Here is a 15261-nt window from a genome sequence, read left to right as displayed (position 1 = left end):
ACAACCCCACCCATTAGCAGAGAGGCTGCCTAAAATCATAATAAGTCCACAGACGTGGACCTGCCCACCAGAAAGACAGAATCCAGCCTCATCCACCAGAGCACTGGCACTAGTCCCCTCCACCAGGAAGCCTACACAACCCACTGAACCAACCTTAGCCACTGGGGACAGACACCAAAAACAATGGGAACTACGAACCTGCAGGCTGCAAAAAGGAAACCCCAAACACAGTAAGATAAGGAAAATGAGAAGACAGAAAAACACACAACAGATGAAGGAGCAAGATAAAAACCCACCAGACCTAACAAATTAAGAGGAAATAGGCAGTCTACCTGAAAAAGTATTCAGAATAATGATAGTAAAGATGATCCAAAATGTTGGAAATAGAATAGACAAAATGCAAGAAACATTTAACAAGGATCTAGAAGAACTAAAGATGAAACAAGCAATGATGAACAACACAATAAATTAAATTAAAAATGTTCTAGATGGGATCAATAGCAGAATAACTGAGGCAGAAGAACAGATAAGTGTCCTGGAAGATAAAATAGTGGTAATAACTACTGCAGAACAGAATAAAGAAAAAAGAATGAAGAGAACTGAGGACAGTCTCAGAGACCTCTGGGGCAATTTTAATGCACCAACATTCGAATTATAGGGGTTCCAGAAGAAGAAGAGAAAAAGAAAGGGACTGAGAAAATATTTGAAGAGATTATCGTTGAAAACGTCCCTAATATGGGAAAGGAAATAGTTAATCAAGTCCCAGAAGCACAGAGAGTCCCATACAGGATAAATCCAAGGAGAAATATGCCAAGACATATATTAATCAAACTGTCAAAAATTAAATACAAAGAAAACATATTAAAAGCAGCAAGGGAAAAACAACAAATAACACACAAGGGAATCCCCATAAGGTTAACAGCTGATCTTTCAGCAGAAACTCTGCAAGCCAGAAGGGACTGGCAGGACATATTTAAAGTGATGAAGGAGAAAAACCTGCAACAAAGATTACTCTACCCAGCAAGGATCTCATTCAGATTTGATGGAGAAATTAAAACATTTACAGACAAGCAAAACCTGAGAGAGTTCAGCACCACCAAACCAACTTTACAAAAAATGCTAAAGGAACTTTTCTACACAAGAAACACAAGAGAAGGAAAAGACCTACAATAACAAACCCAAAACAATTAAGAAAATGGGAATAGGAACATACATATCGATAATTACCTTAAATGTAAATGGACTAAATGCTCCCACCAAAAGACACAGATAGGCTGAATGGATACAAAAACAGGACCCATATATATGCTGTCGACAAGAGACCCACTTCAGACCTAGAGACACATACAGACTGAAAGTAAGGGGATGGAAAAAGATATTCCATGCAAATGGAAAACAAAAGAAAGCTGGAGTAGCAATTCTTATATCATACAAAATAACTTTAAAATAATGACTATTAGAAGAGACAAAGAAGGACACTACATAATGATCAAGGGATCGATCCAAGAAGAAGATATAATAATTGTAAATATTTATGCACCCAACATACAAGCACCCCAATACATAAGGCAAATACTAACAGCCATAAAAGGGGAAATCGACAGTAACACATTCATAGTAGGGGACTTTAACACCCCACTTTCACTAAAGGATAGATCATCCAAAATGAAAATAAATAAGGAAACACAAGCTTTAAATGATACATTAAACAAGATGGACTTAATTGATATTTATAGGACATTCCATCCAAAAACAACAGAATACAGATTTTTCTCAAGTGCTCATGGAACATTCTCCAGGATAGATCATGTCTTGAGTCACAAATCAAGCCTTGGTAAATTTAAGAAAATTGAAACTTAGCAAGTATCTTTTCCGACAACACTATGAGACTAGATATCAATTACAGGAAAAGATCTGTAAAAAATACAAACACATGGAGGCTAAACAATACACATCTTAATAGCGAAGTGATCACTGAAGAAATCAAAGAGGAAATCAAAAAATACCTAGAAAAATATGACAATAGAGACATGATGACCCAAAACCTATGGGATGCAGCAAAAGCAGTTCTAAGAGGGAAGTTTATAGCAATACAGTCCTACTTTAAGAAACAGGAAACATCTCGAATAAACAACCTAACCTTGCACCTAAAGCAATTAGAGAAAAAAGAACAAAAAAACCCCAAAGTTAGCAGATGGAAGGAAATCATAAAGATCAGAAATAAATGAAAAAGAAATGAAGGAAATGATAGCAAAGATCAATAAAAATAAAAGCTGGTTCTTTGAGAAGATAAAGAAAATTGATAAACCCTTAGCCAGACTCATCAAGAAAAAAAGGGAGAAGACTCACATCAATAGAATTAGAAATGAAAAAGAAGTAACAACTGACACTGCAGAAATACAAAATATCATGAGAGATTACTACCAGCAACTCTATGCCAATAAAATGGACAACCTAGAAGCAATGGACAAATTCTTAGAAAAGCACAACCATCCAAGACTGAACAAGGAAGAAATAGAAAATATAAACAGACCAATCACAAGCACTGAAATTGAAACTGTCATTAAAAATCTTCCAACAAACAGAAGCCCATGACCAGATGGCTTCACAGGCGAATTTTATCAAACATTTAGAGAAGAGCTAACACCTATCCTTCTCAAGCTCTTCCAAAATATAGCAGAGGGAGGAACACTCCCAAACTCATTCTACAAGGCCACCATCACCTTGATACCAAAACCAGACAATGATGTCACAAAGAAAGAAAACTACAGGCCAATATCACTGATGAACATAGATGCAAAAATCCTCAACAAAATACTAGCAAACAGAATCTAACAGCACATTAAAAGGATCATACACCATGATCAAGTGGGGTTTACCCCAGGAATGCAAGGATTCTTCAATATATGCAAATTAATCAATGTGATAAACCATATTAACAAATTGAAGGAGAAAAACCATATGATCATCTCAATAGATGCAGAGAAATCTTTCGACAAAATTCAACACCCATTTATGATAAAAACCCTGCAGAAAGTAGGCATAGAGGGAACTTTCCTCAACATAATAAAGGCCATATATGACAAACCCACAGCCAACATCATCCTCAATGCTGAAAAACTGAATACATTTCCACTAAGATCAGGAACAAGACAAGGTTGCCCACACTCACCACTCTTATTCAACATAGTTTTGGAAGTTTTAGCCACAGCCATCAGAAAAGAAAAGGAAATAAAAGGAATCCAAATCAGAAAAGAAGAAGTAAAGCTGTCACTGTTTGCAGATGACATGATACTATACATAGAGAATCCTAAAGATGCTACCAGAAAACTACTAGAGCTAATCAATTAATTTGGTAAAGTAGCAGGATACAAAATCAATGCACAGAAATCTCTGGCATTCCTATACACTAATGATGAAAAATCTGAAAGTGAAATCAAGAAAACACTCCCATTTACCACTGCAACAAAAAGAATAAAATATCTAGGAATAAACCTACCTAGGGAGACAAAAGACCTGTATGCAGAAAATTATAAGAAACTGATGAAAGAAATTAAAGATGATACAAATAGATGGAGAGATATACCATGTTCTTGGATTGGAAGAATCAACATTGTGAAAATGACTCTACTACCCAAAGCAATCTACAGATTCAATGCAATCCCTATCAAACTACCACTGGCATTTTTCACAGAACTAGAACAAAAAATTTCACAATTTGTACAGAAACACAAAAGACCCCGAATAGCCAAAGCAATCTTGAGAACGAAAAACGGAGCTGGAGGAATCAGGCTCTCTGACTTCAGACTATACTACAAAGCTACAGTAATCAAGACAGTATCGTAGTGGCACAAAAACAGAAAGATAGATCAATGGAACAGGTTAGAAAGCCCAGAGATAAACCCATGCACATATGGTCACCTTATGTTTGATAAAGGAGGCAGGAATGTACAGTGCAGAAAGGACAGCCTCTTCAATAAGTGGTGCTGTGTAAACTGGACAGGTACATGTAAAAGTAAGAGATTAGATCACTCCCTAACACCATACACAAAAATAAGCTCAAAATGGATTAAAGACCTAAATGTAAGGCCAGAAACTATCAAACTCTTAGAGGAAAACATAGGCAGAACACTCTAGGACATAAATCACAGCAAGATCCTTTTTGACCCATCTCCTAGAGAAATGGAAATAAAAACAGAAATAAACAAATGGGACCTAATGAAACTTCAAAGCTTTTGCACAACAAAATAAACCATAAACAAGACCAAAAGACAACCCACAGAATGGGAGAAAATATTTGCAAATGAAGCAACTGACAAAGGATTAATCTCCAAAATTTATAAGCAGCTCATGCAGCTCAATAACAAAAAAACAAACAACCGAATCCAAAAATGGGCAGAAGACCTAAATAGACATTTCTCCAAAGAAGATATACAGTCTGCCAACAAACACATGAAAGAATGCTCAACATCATTAATCATTAGAGAAATGCAAATCAAAACTACAATGAGATATCATCTCACACAAGTCAGAATGGCCATCATCAAAAAATCTAGAAGCAATAAATGCTGGAGAGGGTGTGGAGAAAAGGGTATGCACTGCTGGTGGGAATGTGAATTGGTACAGCCACTATGGAGAACAGTATGGAGGTTCCTTAAAATCTACAAATAGAGCTACCATATGACCCAGCAATCCCACTACTGGGCATATACCCTGAGAAAACCATAATTCAAAAAGAGTCATGTACCAAAATATTCATTGCAGCTCTATTTACAATAGCCCAGAGATGGAAACAGCCTAAGTGTCCAACAACAGATGAATGGATAAAGAAGATGTGGCACGTTTATACAATAGAATATTACTCAGCCATAAAAAGAAACGAAACTGAGCTATTTGTAATGAGGTGGATAATCCTAGAGTCTGTCATACAGTGAAGTAAGTCAGAAAGCGAAAGACAAATACTGTATGCTAACATATATATATGGAATTTAAGAAAAAAAAATGTCATGAAGAACCTAAGGGTAAGACAGGAATAAAGACACAGACCTACTAGAGAATGGACTTGAGGATATGGGGAGGGGGAAGGGTAAGCTGTGACAAAGCGAGAGAGAGGCATGGACATATATACACTACCAAACGTAAGGTAGATAGCTAGTGGGAAGCAGCCTCATAGCACAGGGAGATCAGCTCGGTCCTTTGTGACCGCCTGGAGGGGTGGGATAGGGAGGGTGGGAGGGAGGGAGACGCAAGAGGGAAGAGATATGGGAACATATGTGTATGTATAACTGATTCACTTTGTTATAAAGCAGAAACTAACACACCATTGTACTCCAATAAAAGCAATTGTACTCCAATAAAGATGTAAAATAAATAAATAATAAATAAATGAAGCATTATTCTTTTCTAATCAAACTTTAATTTTAAGGGGCTTCCCTGGTGCTGCAGTGGTTGAGAATCTGCCTGCTAATGCAGGAGACACGGGTTCGAGCCCTGGTCTGGGAGGATCCCACATGCCGCGGAGCTACTAGGCCTGTGAGCCACAACTACTGAGCCTGCGCGTTTGGAGCCTGTGCTCCGCAACAAGAGAGGCCGCGATTGTGAGAGGTCCGTGCACCGTGATGAAGAGTGGTCCCCACTTGCCACAACTAGAGAAAGCCCTCGCACAGAAATGAAGACACAACAAAGCAAAAAAATTAATTAATTAATAAACTCCTACCCCCAGCATCTAAAAAAAAAGTTCAAAATCCTGTTTAAAAAAAAAAAGTTTAATATTAAAACAGTAAAATTATTTATGCTCTAATTAGGTATAAATACACTACTCAGAAAAATGCATTAAAAAAATAGAATGATTTTCCTAAAGTTGGGGCCGTTATTCAAAAGTCATCCTTTCACTCAATTATTGTAATCCTAAAGCTCTTTTGAGTCTTATTTGACTGAATTCTTAATATGTTGAAACCTGAAATTTCTAAGCAGCTGAAGCATGGTTGCTTCTGAGTTTTTCAATAATGCCAGTATAAAGTGCTTCTCCTCAGAGCTCATAAGACTTTATCAGTACTAATCTACCATTTTTTCCTGATGCTTCCAGACCACTGAAAGCTCCTAATTTGCAATAATTAACCTCCTGAGAATAGCATTTCTCATTTATACTAGGGAGCAGACACGTCTCTCTCTATGTTCAGTTTGCAACCTCACAGATAGGTTAATTTTGGTCTGTATTTCAGGAATCAGGTAAATTATGCAGTAAAAAACACTGAGGGGTTTTGTAGTAAAAGCCAAAATTATATGGATAGCACATGTCATGTGGAAAGGCAGTTTACTGTGGAGGTCAAGAGCAGTTGCCTTGGTGTTGTACCCGATTCTACTTAATGGCTTATGTGAAGTTAAGAAAGTTATATAATCTTTCTTGCCTCAGTTTCTCTATTAACAACCTCATAAGATTGTTATGAGAACTAAAGCAGTTAATATCTATAAGGTCCTTAGAACTGCATCTGGAACACAGGCATAGTAAGCTTTATATAATAGTTGCTATCATTACAACAAAAAAATTTTGTTTTGAAACTGGATATATGGAAAATTGGTATGCAGGAAAAAGAAGTAAGCAATTAACATAATAACTGAATAAATTATTTCTCAATATATGAAGCCTTCTTTGAAAGAGAGAAACAAAGTTGATGGAGAGGGTCAGGAACAAGGAGAGAAAAAAGTGTTTCTTACTCCTTTCCTTAAAGAGAGCATAGAATACCTAGCATGCTTTAATATGAATGTGAAGGTGCTTCATGTTTTCATTAAAATTGTCCCTCCCTCTAGTTACAACAAATTTTTGAATAGGTATAATTGGCATAAAAATATCAAATGATACATATATATTACGATATATGATATATATCATTGATTATATTTAATTTGTAGTAAAAATATATGTTATAATCAATGATATAATCACTATTTCTTTGAAGTGTAGATTTCACTAAGTTTAAAACAAAGATATGTCAACTAATATACATTTATAACTTTTTTCCAGCTTTATTGAGATATAATTGATATGACATTGTATAAGTTTAAAGTATACAACATGATAATTTATTTGATACACTTATCTATCACAAAATGATGACCACTGTAGGGTTAGTTAACAAATCCATTACCTGACATAATTACTATTTCTTTTTCGCTTAAGATTTACTCTATAGCAACTTTCAAGTATATAATACAATATTGTTAACTATGGTCGCCATGCTGTGCACTAGATCCCCACAACTTATCTTAAAACTGGAAGTTTATACCCTTTGACTGACACTCTCCATTTCTCTCACCCCCCAGCTCCTGGCAAACACAATTCTACTGCTTCTATGAATTTGACTTTTTTTCTGCATATTAAGTACTCTTCTCAGAAGAATAGTCTTTAAAGAAGACCTCGAATGACTGAGTAGAATGTATAAGTATATAAAATACAGACTCAGATGAAGAATTTACAACAAAGACGTTGGAATGATGGTTGTAGATTCATCCTTTCATCGTATATATTTTAAGTGCATATTATGTTCCATTTATATGCTCAGGATTTAGCAGTGAACAAGAAAAGATTGTGCTAGAGGAACCTATAACCTAGAAAAGGGAATCCAAATTTTCCAGGGAAATGGAAAGGGGAAGAGGTGTCCACTAAAGTAGGTAATCATGCATGTATGCTTAAATTTTGATTAATGCGTAAAGAAGTTAAACCAATAATTCAAGAAAAATTTTTATTGAGTGCCTATTATTTGCCAGGCACTGCTCTAGGTACTAGTAGGGAATACTGCAATGAATAAACCAAAGTTGCTCCCTTAATGGAATGATCATTAACTGAGGAACATAGACAATAAAACATATAAATGTGTAAGTACATAATGTGCTTGATAGTTTTAAGGACATTTACGGTAATGCAGCAGGATGAGAATAAAAGGCAGGAGTAGGGGTGGAAGAGAGTAGACTTTCTATGTCACATAGGATGACTGGGGAAAGCCTTTCTAAAATGGTGATAAATGTGCAGAGATATACAGGAACTGAAAGATGAAAGATAGATGGATGAAGAACATTGCAGTTAAAAAAATAATACAAAGGCCCTAAGCATGGCCTTGGTAGACTGGCCCAACATAATTTTTTATCAATGTCCCATCATATCACACTGTGCAGTGTATATCCAGAAATATTGGATTTATATTTTTGTCCATGTTCTTGTCTTTGTATCCTTTTTCAGGTTCTTCTTCCTATCTGAAATAGTCTTCCTCCAGTCCCCAAACTATTTACTACAGGAATCCTTCTTAGAATTCAATCAAGATAATGATATACAAAATACATCGAGACATTTCCCTTACTAAATAAATTCCTTAAGATACAATTATGTTTTATTTATGTTTACATCCATGGTATACCCATGGTGTACTCCAGTATCTTTGGTATACAAGGCACCTGGCACAAGGTAGATGCTTAATTTAGCACTGACCAAAACAGTATCCTAACATCATGCTATCAAAAACTATATATTTTTAATTATAAAATTAAAACACATTAATGTTCAATATAATTCTTTATAATAATAATATCTAAGAACTACTGAATGCTTGCTATATTCTAATTCAGTGTTTTATATTCTTTATATGCATTTGCTTTTTCAAAATAAAAATTTCAAAATAAAAGAAAAAATTGAAAAGAAAGAAGACACTTGTTCTATGGCACAGTAAGAAAGAAACAAGAAAAGAAGAGGGCTTCCCTGGTGGCGCAGTGGTTGAGAGTCCGTCTGCCGATTCAGGGGACACGGGTTCGTGCCCCAGTCCGGGAAGATCCCACATGCTGCGGAGCGGCTGGGTCCGTGAGCCATGGCCGCTGAGCCTGCGCGTCCGGAGCCTGTGCTCCGCAACGGGAGAGGCCACAATAGTGAGAGGCCCGCGTACCGCAAAAAAAAAAAAAGAGAGAGAGAGAAATACTAAAGCTCAAACTTTAATCAACAAAACTTCTGTCTGTCAAACTTTAATCAACAAAACTTCTGTCTGTAACTGCACAAAATTTTCAATCAGGGACTTAGTACTTCATAAACATACTAAATTAGCAATGAGATGAATGTATGTCTGAAAACAAAATAATGCATCATTTTGCTGTGAGAGTTTACACAGCTTCAAAGAGCAGATGTTTTGGTTCTACCAAACTGTAGTTGACAAATTTGCTAGCAGTGGGAGTGGAAAATTAGTTTTCATTTTTAGAAATTATTTACAGACCTTTGCTATTTATCACATTGATTAAAAGCTGTCATTTGCAGCATTTATAGTCTTGAAGTACATGTCAAAATGGTTTCTAGCTAATTCAAATGCTCTTCTGAAAAGGCATATTAAACCAAACCAGGGTATATATTTTTCTTTTCTTAGGCAATACATCAAATCTATGCAGTAAGATACATTCTAATATAGTATTGAGAATTTCACTGATTAAATTTGGAACGATTCTTATCTGTCACTTACAAACTTGGAAAGATCTTTAGAACCAAAGATAAATATGAATAGGTAAGAAATGCTGCATTGAAGTGTCATGATAAAATGTCTGCAATTTCCATAAAAGCAACAATATCTCAAACCCATTTATCCCACGAGAACAAATTTTCATTTCAGAAAAAACAAGATCATTTATTGAAGCTTGTGAATTGGTAGCTGAATTTCCACGAGGATTTCTCATGATCAGGAGTTTCTTAAATGGATAGTGGAAAAAAACAGGAAGGAAAGGCTCCACTCCCCTCAATCATTTAGTCTCAGGATTTGCAATGAGTTGACTCATGCCTGCACTCTTATTGTAGGTTGAAATTATCGAACACATTGTATATTTTCAAAGTCTAACTTTGATTAACTAAATAGCTCTTATTTTGAAGAAGGATTTTGTGTTTAGATACTTTTTGATAAATTCCTAAATAATAATAGCTTTTGACTAGTTGTTTAAGAATTTCAACATACTTAGTATGATCAGTTTGCGTTGTGTAGTAACAGTATTTTATGTAGTATATTATCATATAGCACATGTGTGCTATTATATACATATATATACAATATATATTATTGTATAGAATATGTATTTTTTTCTCATGGTTTTATTTTTCACTCAGTGTAGATTGCATTGCTCCTGAGAACTAAGAAGCAATGATCAAGTTCAGTTTCTGACAATTGCAGGTATTCAATAAATGAGTGCTGATTGGCTTCGTTAATGAAGAGTGTGTCCTGAGTGAATAAATCTTTATATGTGTATTTTTTATGTGTTAGCTAAATCAAACTCAAATGTAAAAAGAATGACTGTAAATGATACAGAAACATTAACTGAAAGATCAAAGCTGTAAAATGAGGTGGAAGGGGAAATGATATGAGTATTGGACTGGTTTCCCAAGAAGTTAGACTTGTGATTGTGTTATTGGTTATTTTAAGTATGAATATATTGGATCAAACTTTCCTTTTATTTCTTCTCTTTTTCTTGCCTTAAAAAATAACTCTACATATCTCAAAAATTTATTGGCATTTAATAGTTTATAAAGATGTTGAAATAAAGTTGAAACACATCTTCCTTAAACTTTGGTCAACAAGGCTAATAAGGTTCATCCCTGTTCTTCCTCTCTCATTGTCTTTCACTGTAGAACATGTGGCTTTCAAAATATGGAAAAGACAATGAATATATATTTGTGTAAAGTAGTATTAAAATTAGATATTACATAATATATGTAAACATTTAAAATATGTTTTAAATCTACATAGAAATATAATGGATGTTAATATTATAATGAAATCTTAATCTCAAATCAGGGAATATTATTAAGGACAACATTTTTATTGTGAAATGATGGATTACTATAGATTAGCCCTGATATATACAAATGTGTACATAGGTATAGTATATATGTGTGTGCGTATATGTGGGTGTGTGTGCTGGTGTGTGTATAATCTTGTTAAAATATTCGGGCTTGTGATTTGGAGGAGGTTTCAAAGTAGTGGTTCTGCTTTGGATTGAAGACTGTCAGCAGGTGGACAGTATACGATTGGATATCCACTTTATTTGCATATAATATAATGAACAGTATATTATTTTTTGTCATTTTCCTTCAGAAAGATACGTATACTTATTTTTTAATACTAACCTATTTAATACTAACTTATTTTTAATACTAACCTATTTTTTTTAATACTAATCTGCCTCATGATATTCGAAACAACATTCACTAAAAGACAATATTACATACTTGGTACAAGCTGATTGAAAACAGCTTGCTTGTTTAGTCAAATAATTAGTCTAAGAATTAGGCTAAGCAAATAAATGAATGCAAAGAGCCAAATCTAGCATATCAATTAAGCTCTGACTCTTAGGAAATTAATATCTGTGAGTAATGCTGAGTCCAGGGACACAGTCATGTCTATAGATATCTTTAAGATAGATGCACACATGTGAACTGCATAAACGTGCTCATGTGAGTTCTTGGCTTTTTCGCTATAATTTTTCTACTTATTTGTTCTCCCTGGGAGATAGGGAAAGCAAGGCTCTCTTCTTCCCTATGCTATTTTTCTAATGTCCTTATAAATAAACTTGTTTATTAATAGCCTCTTTACACCATTGGCCAGCAAAGTAGGAAGATGACAAGTATATATACGTTGCCATCAAGGGTACTTCTTCCTTTTAACTCTATATACTGGTGTCTTTCCTTTAGTCAGAGGCAACATTGTGACCACTATAAAGAAATACAGGGCTTCCCTGGTGGCGCAGTGGTTGAGAGTCTGCCTGCCAAAGCAGGGGACACAGGTTCGTGCCCCGGTCTGGGAAGATCCCACATGCCGGGGAGTGGCTGGGCCTGTGAGCCATGGCTGCTGACCCTGCACATCCGGAGCCTGTGCTCCACAATGGGAGAGGCCACAACAGTGAGAGGCCCACATACCGCAAAAAAAAAAAAAAGAAATACACAGAGAAACCAGACCCTTTCAGCATATAATGGAGGAATTTGTTATGTAAAAGCAAGGAAGAGCCTGTTTATATGGATGATAATAAACCAAATCAGAAAGCCATCTTAATGATCATGATTGATATAGCTACCCAGAGTGTAAGCCACTGCACAGACATATAAGATAGGCAAAATCAGAGTTATCCATCAAAACTGAAAATTTTTCTTGAATATACTCCTACCCTACAGACCATCATCACTACCATAATGAAACCCAAATTATTTTACCTATATTTTCAAGATAGATAGGTGCTAGATAGAGACATATACTTGCATTTTGTGTTATGTAAGATTTACTGATTAATTCATTTAACAAATAATTAATTTACTTATTTTATGTAAGGCACTTTTCCAGGCACTGGGTGTTCAGCTGTAGATAAGATAAAGTTCTTACTTTCATGAAGAAAATATTTTAGTGGGACAAATATCTACCTGATTATTGATATAACATGCTGGGGAGGGGAGACCAATTTAGTTACAATGTCCAAAGACTATCTCACAGGACAGGTGACATTTGCATATATACCTGAAAGAATATATGGAATAATCCTTGTGATTTAATAAGTGAGGAGTATGATAGCTATTCTCCTATATATGGCCATGAACTAGATGAACATCTAGTGTGCATGCCCTTGAATTGACTCTAGGCTGGCCTATGACTCCATTAACCAACTGAACACAGTAACAATGATAATCCTGGCACTAGCTTTTCAGAAACCTTGTAGCTTTCTCTTCCTCTCCCTTTGAATGTTTGTCACTGGAAGCGCTGAGCTGCCATGTGAGAAGTTCTTTGATCTTGCTGGAGAGACCACATGGAAAGACAATGTGTATAGGCCACGTGGAGAAGAGAAGTCCTAGACTACATGAGGAGGGAGTGAATGAGGTGCAACTATCCTAGCATCCCATCACCTTTAAGCCCAAAGATGGCTCAGGACTTTGCCACCATCCAGAGCTGGTAACATGTGCATTTGACCTGTGCAGTCCCACCAGGCCTGGTGCTCAGAAGGGCCTGCATTTAGATGGGTGCTACACTTGGTTAACTGCCCTGCTGCTGCTGTTATTAAATTCTTAACTTTTTAACCCTCATTTTCACAGCTGACTTCTATTGCCTGAGACACCAAGTGAAACCAGCAGAAGGGTTGCAGAGCTGAATCCAGTCAACCCACAGAACTCTGAGACACAAGATGCTTTTTCTTTTAAACCACTAGGTTTAACACATCAGGGAAGTATAGCCAAAAATATGATGATCTTTGGAAAAAATAAACTTTTGACAATAGTTCCTTATTCTCAGTACCGTGTAGACCATGTTGCAAGCCTGCAGATTGGACATGATTTTACTGAACCAAACTTGGGTCTACTCACCTGTGCATGGTAAAGCCAATCTACTGACACCGGGTTGTGATGAAGGAAAGGACAGTGTTTATCACAAGGTGCCAAGCAAGGAGAATGGCAGCTTATGCTCAAAAGACCTGAACTCCCCAATGGCTTTCAGGGAAGGAGTTTTAAAGTCAGTGTGAGGGGATTGCAGAGTGTGTGATCAGCTCATGCACAGTTCTCAGACTGGTTGGTATCAAGGTGAAGTTTCAAGCATCATCAACCTTCTGGTTTCAACCAGTCTAGGGTCTATGTTCTTGTGATCAGCAGTTTTCATCTGGGGATATTCTGCTTCCTGTAGAAACAACTTAGGAATGTGTGTTAGGCCTTTATCTGTATCTTTAAAGGAATTGTGAGTTCAGTGATTCTGCTATGTGGCAGATTTATAGCCTAAATTGTTACCAATTTCCCAGCCCAACAGCTATTCTTTGTTTCTACATCTTCACATTTCCTTATCATTAACTCTTGAGTCAAACTTTTGAGACTGAAGGGAGGACTGGGAGACTAAAACAAGAGCCTTTTTCTTCAAAGGACAAGGACACAGGAGTTTGTATGTGGTTTCAATCCCTCCATTTCTTTGATACTCCTCAGTCTTGAGGGGAACATGTTCAGGAAAAGAAAGGGAGTAAAGTTTTGGATACAGAGGTTAATCATAAACTCAGCAGAAGAACTCAGTTTTAGGGAGACTTGGTTTCAGTGATAAGGAGTGAAGAGTTCTTACCAAATTGACCTTTTAGAATTAAAACATACAATACCTTTCAAAGTGTGGGAATGGAGCTATAAAGGTATTAAGGCCTTAGTTTTATAGTGTCAGAGTTAAGGCATCATAATCTAGGATGCCAGTAAAAGAATTTACTGTCCAAGGTCTATGCTAAGTTATAAATTTACTAAAACATCTGTGATTCTTTTTTCCTAATGCAAAAATTGGCATACAGTCAGAATTCACTAGTGCTGACAGAGGAACTGTATCATGTTAATTAATCTGGATTGTTTCAGATTCCCTCACGAAGCAGGAACAGGTGATAGTATTATTTATCAAAATTCAATCTAGCCCTAAATATCAAAATCTTTCATAAGAGGTAGAATGTTCCATGGTCACCTTCCCTTCCTAATTAATTTATTATTTGCTACATATATCTCAACCTCTTCTTTATTATCACATGAAGTTGGATTATTGAAAATATTCTTAGATTTGTTACGTCTTTCAAAAGAATTTATGTTTCCTTTTACTCTACTGTCAAATGACTTGATCTTTGTCACCATTTTTGGAGGACACCTCATTTATATTTCTGCCAAATAAACCTGTCCACCTATAGAAATCATGAGAGAATCTTTTATATCTTGTCAACAGCATTGTAGTACACAGTGAACTTTTTATGTTCAGTGCATTTTGATTAAACAAATGCTCAACTCGAGTTGCAGCATTTCTATTCTGAGATACATCATCCTATATATTATTGTAAAAATTTCACCTCTCCTCCATCTGCTCTAGTAATAGCATTCTTTAAAGATGATTAAACATTTTTAATTATTTATTTTAAAACTTATTCTTTGGTATTTTCAACACCATCACACTGACTATTAATTCAGAACAGACTGTGAGAACTCTCTAATAAAAAATTATGTTAACATATTTGAGCTTCATTTTACTCAAATGTAAAGTGAAGATAAACATATATCTTTTTATGTCTGGAGAAGGATATGCATCCCTAGAGTTCTCATAAAAATTTAAATTTGCCTTACTTTCAAAGTTCAAATGACTTTGTAGGGGAGGAAAACTTTTCCCTTCTTTCATTCTAGGTTTTTTGGATGGTCTAATAATTAAACTGACATAAGACAGTTTAATGGGAGAAAAACAAATTTCATTTCATATGTATGAGAGTCCCATTAAAAATATA

The sequence above is a fragment of the Stenella coeruleoalba genome (genome assembly GCF_951394435.1).
Source record: "Stenella coeruleoalba genome assembly, chromosome: 4".
In the NCBI taxonomy this organism is placed as follows: Eukaryota; Metazoa; Chordata; class Mammalia; order Artiodactyla; family Delphinidae; genus Stenella; species Stenella coeruleoalba.
The sequence above is the reverse complement of the archived record's forward strand: the minus strand, read 5'-3'. Positions refer to the sequence as shown.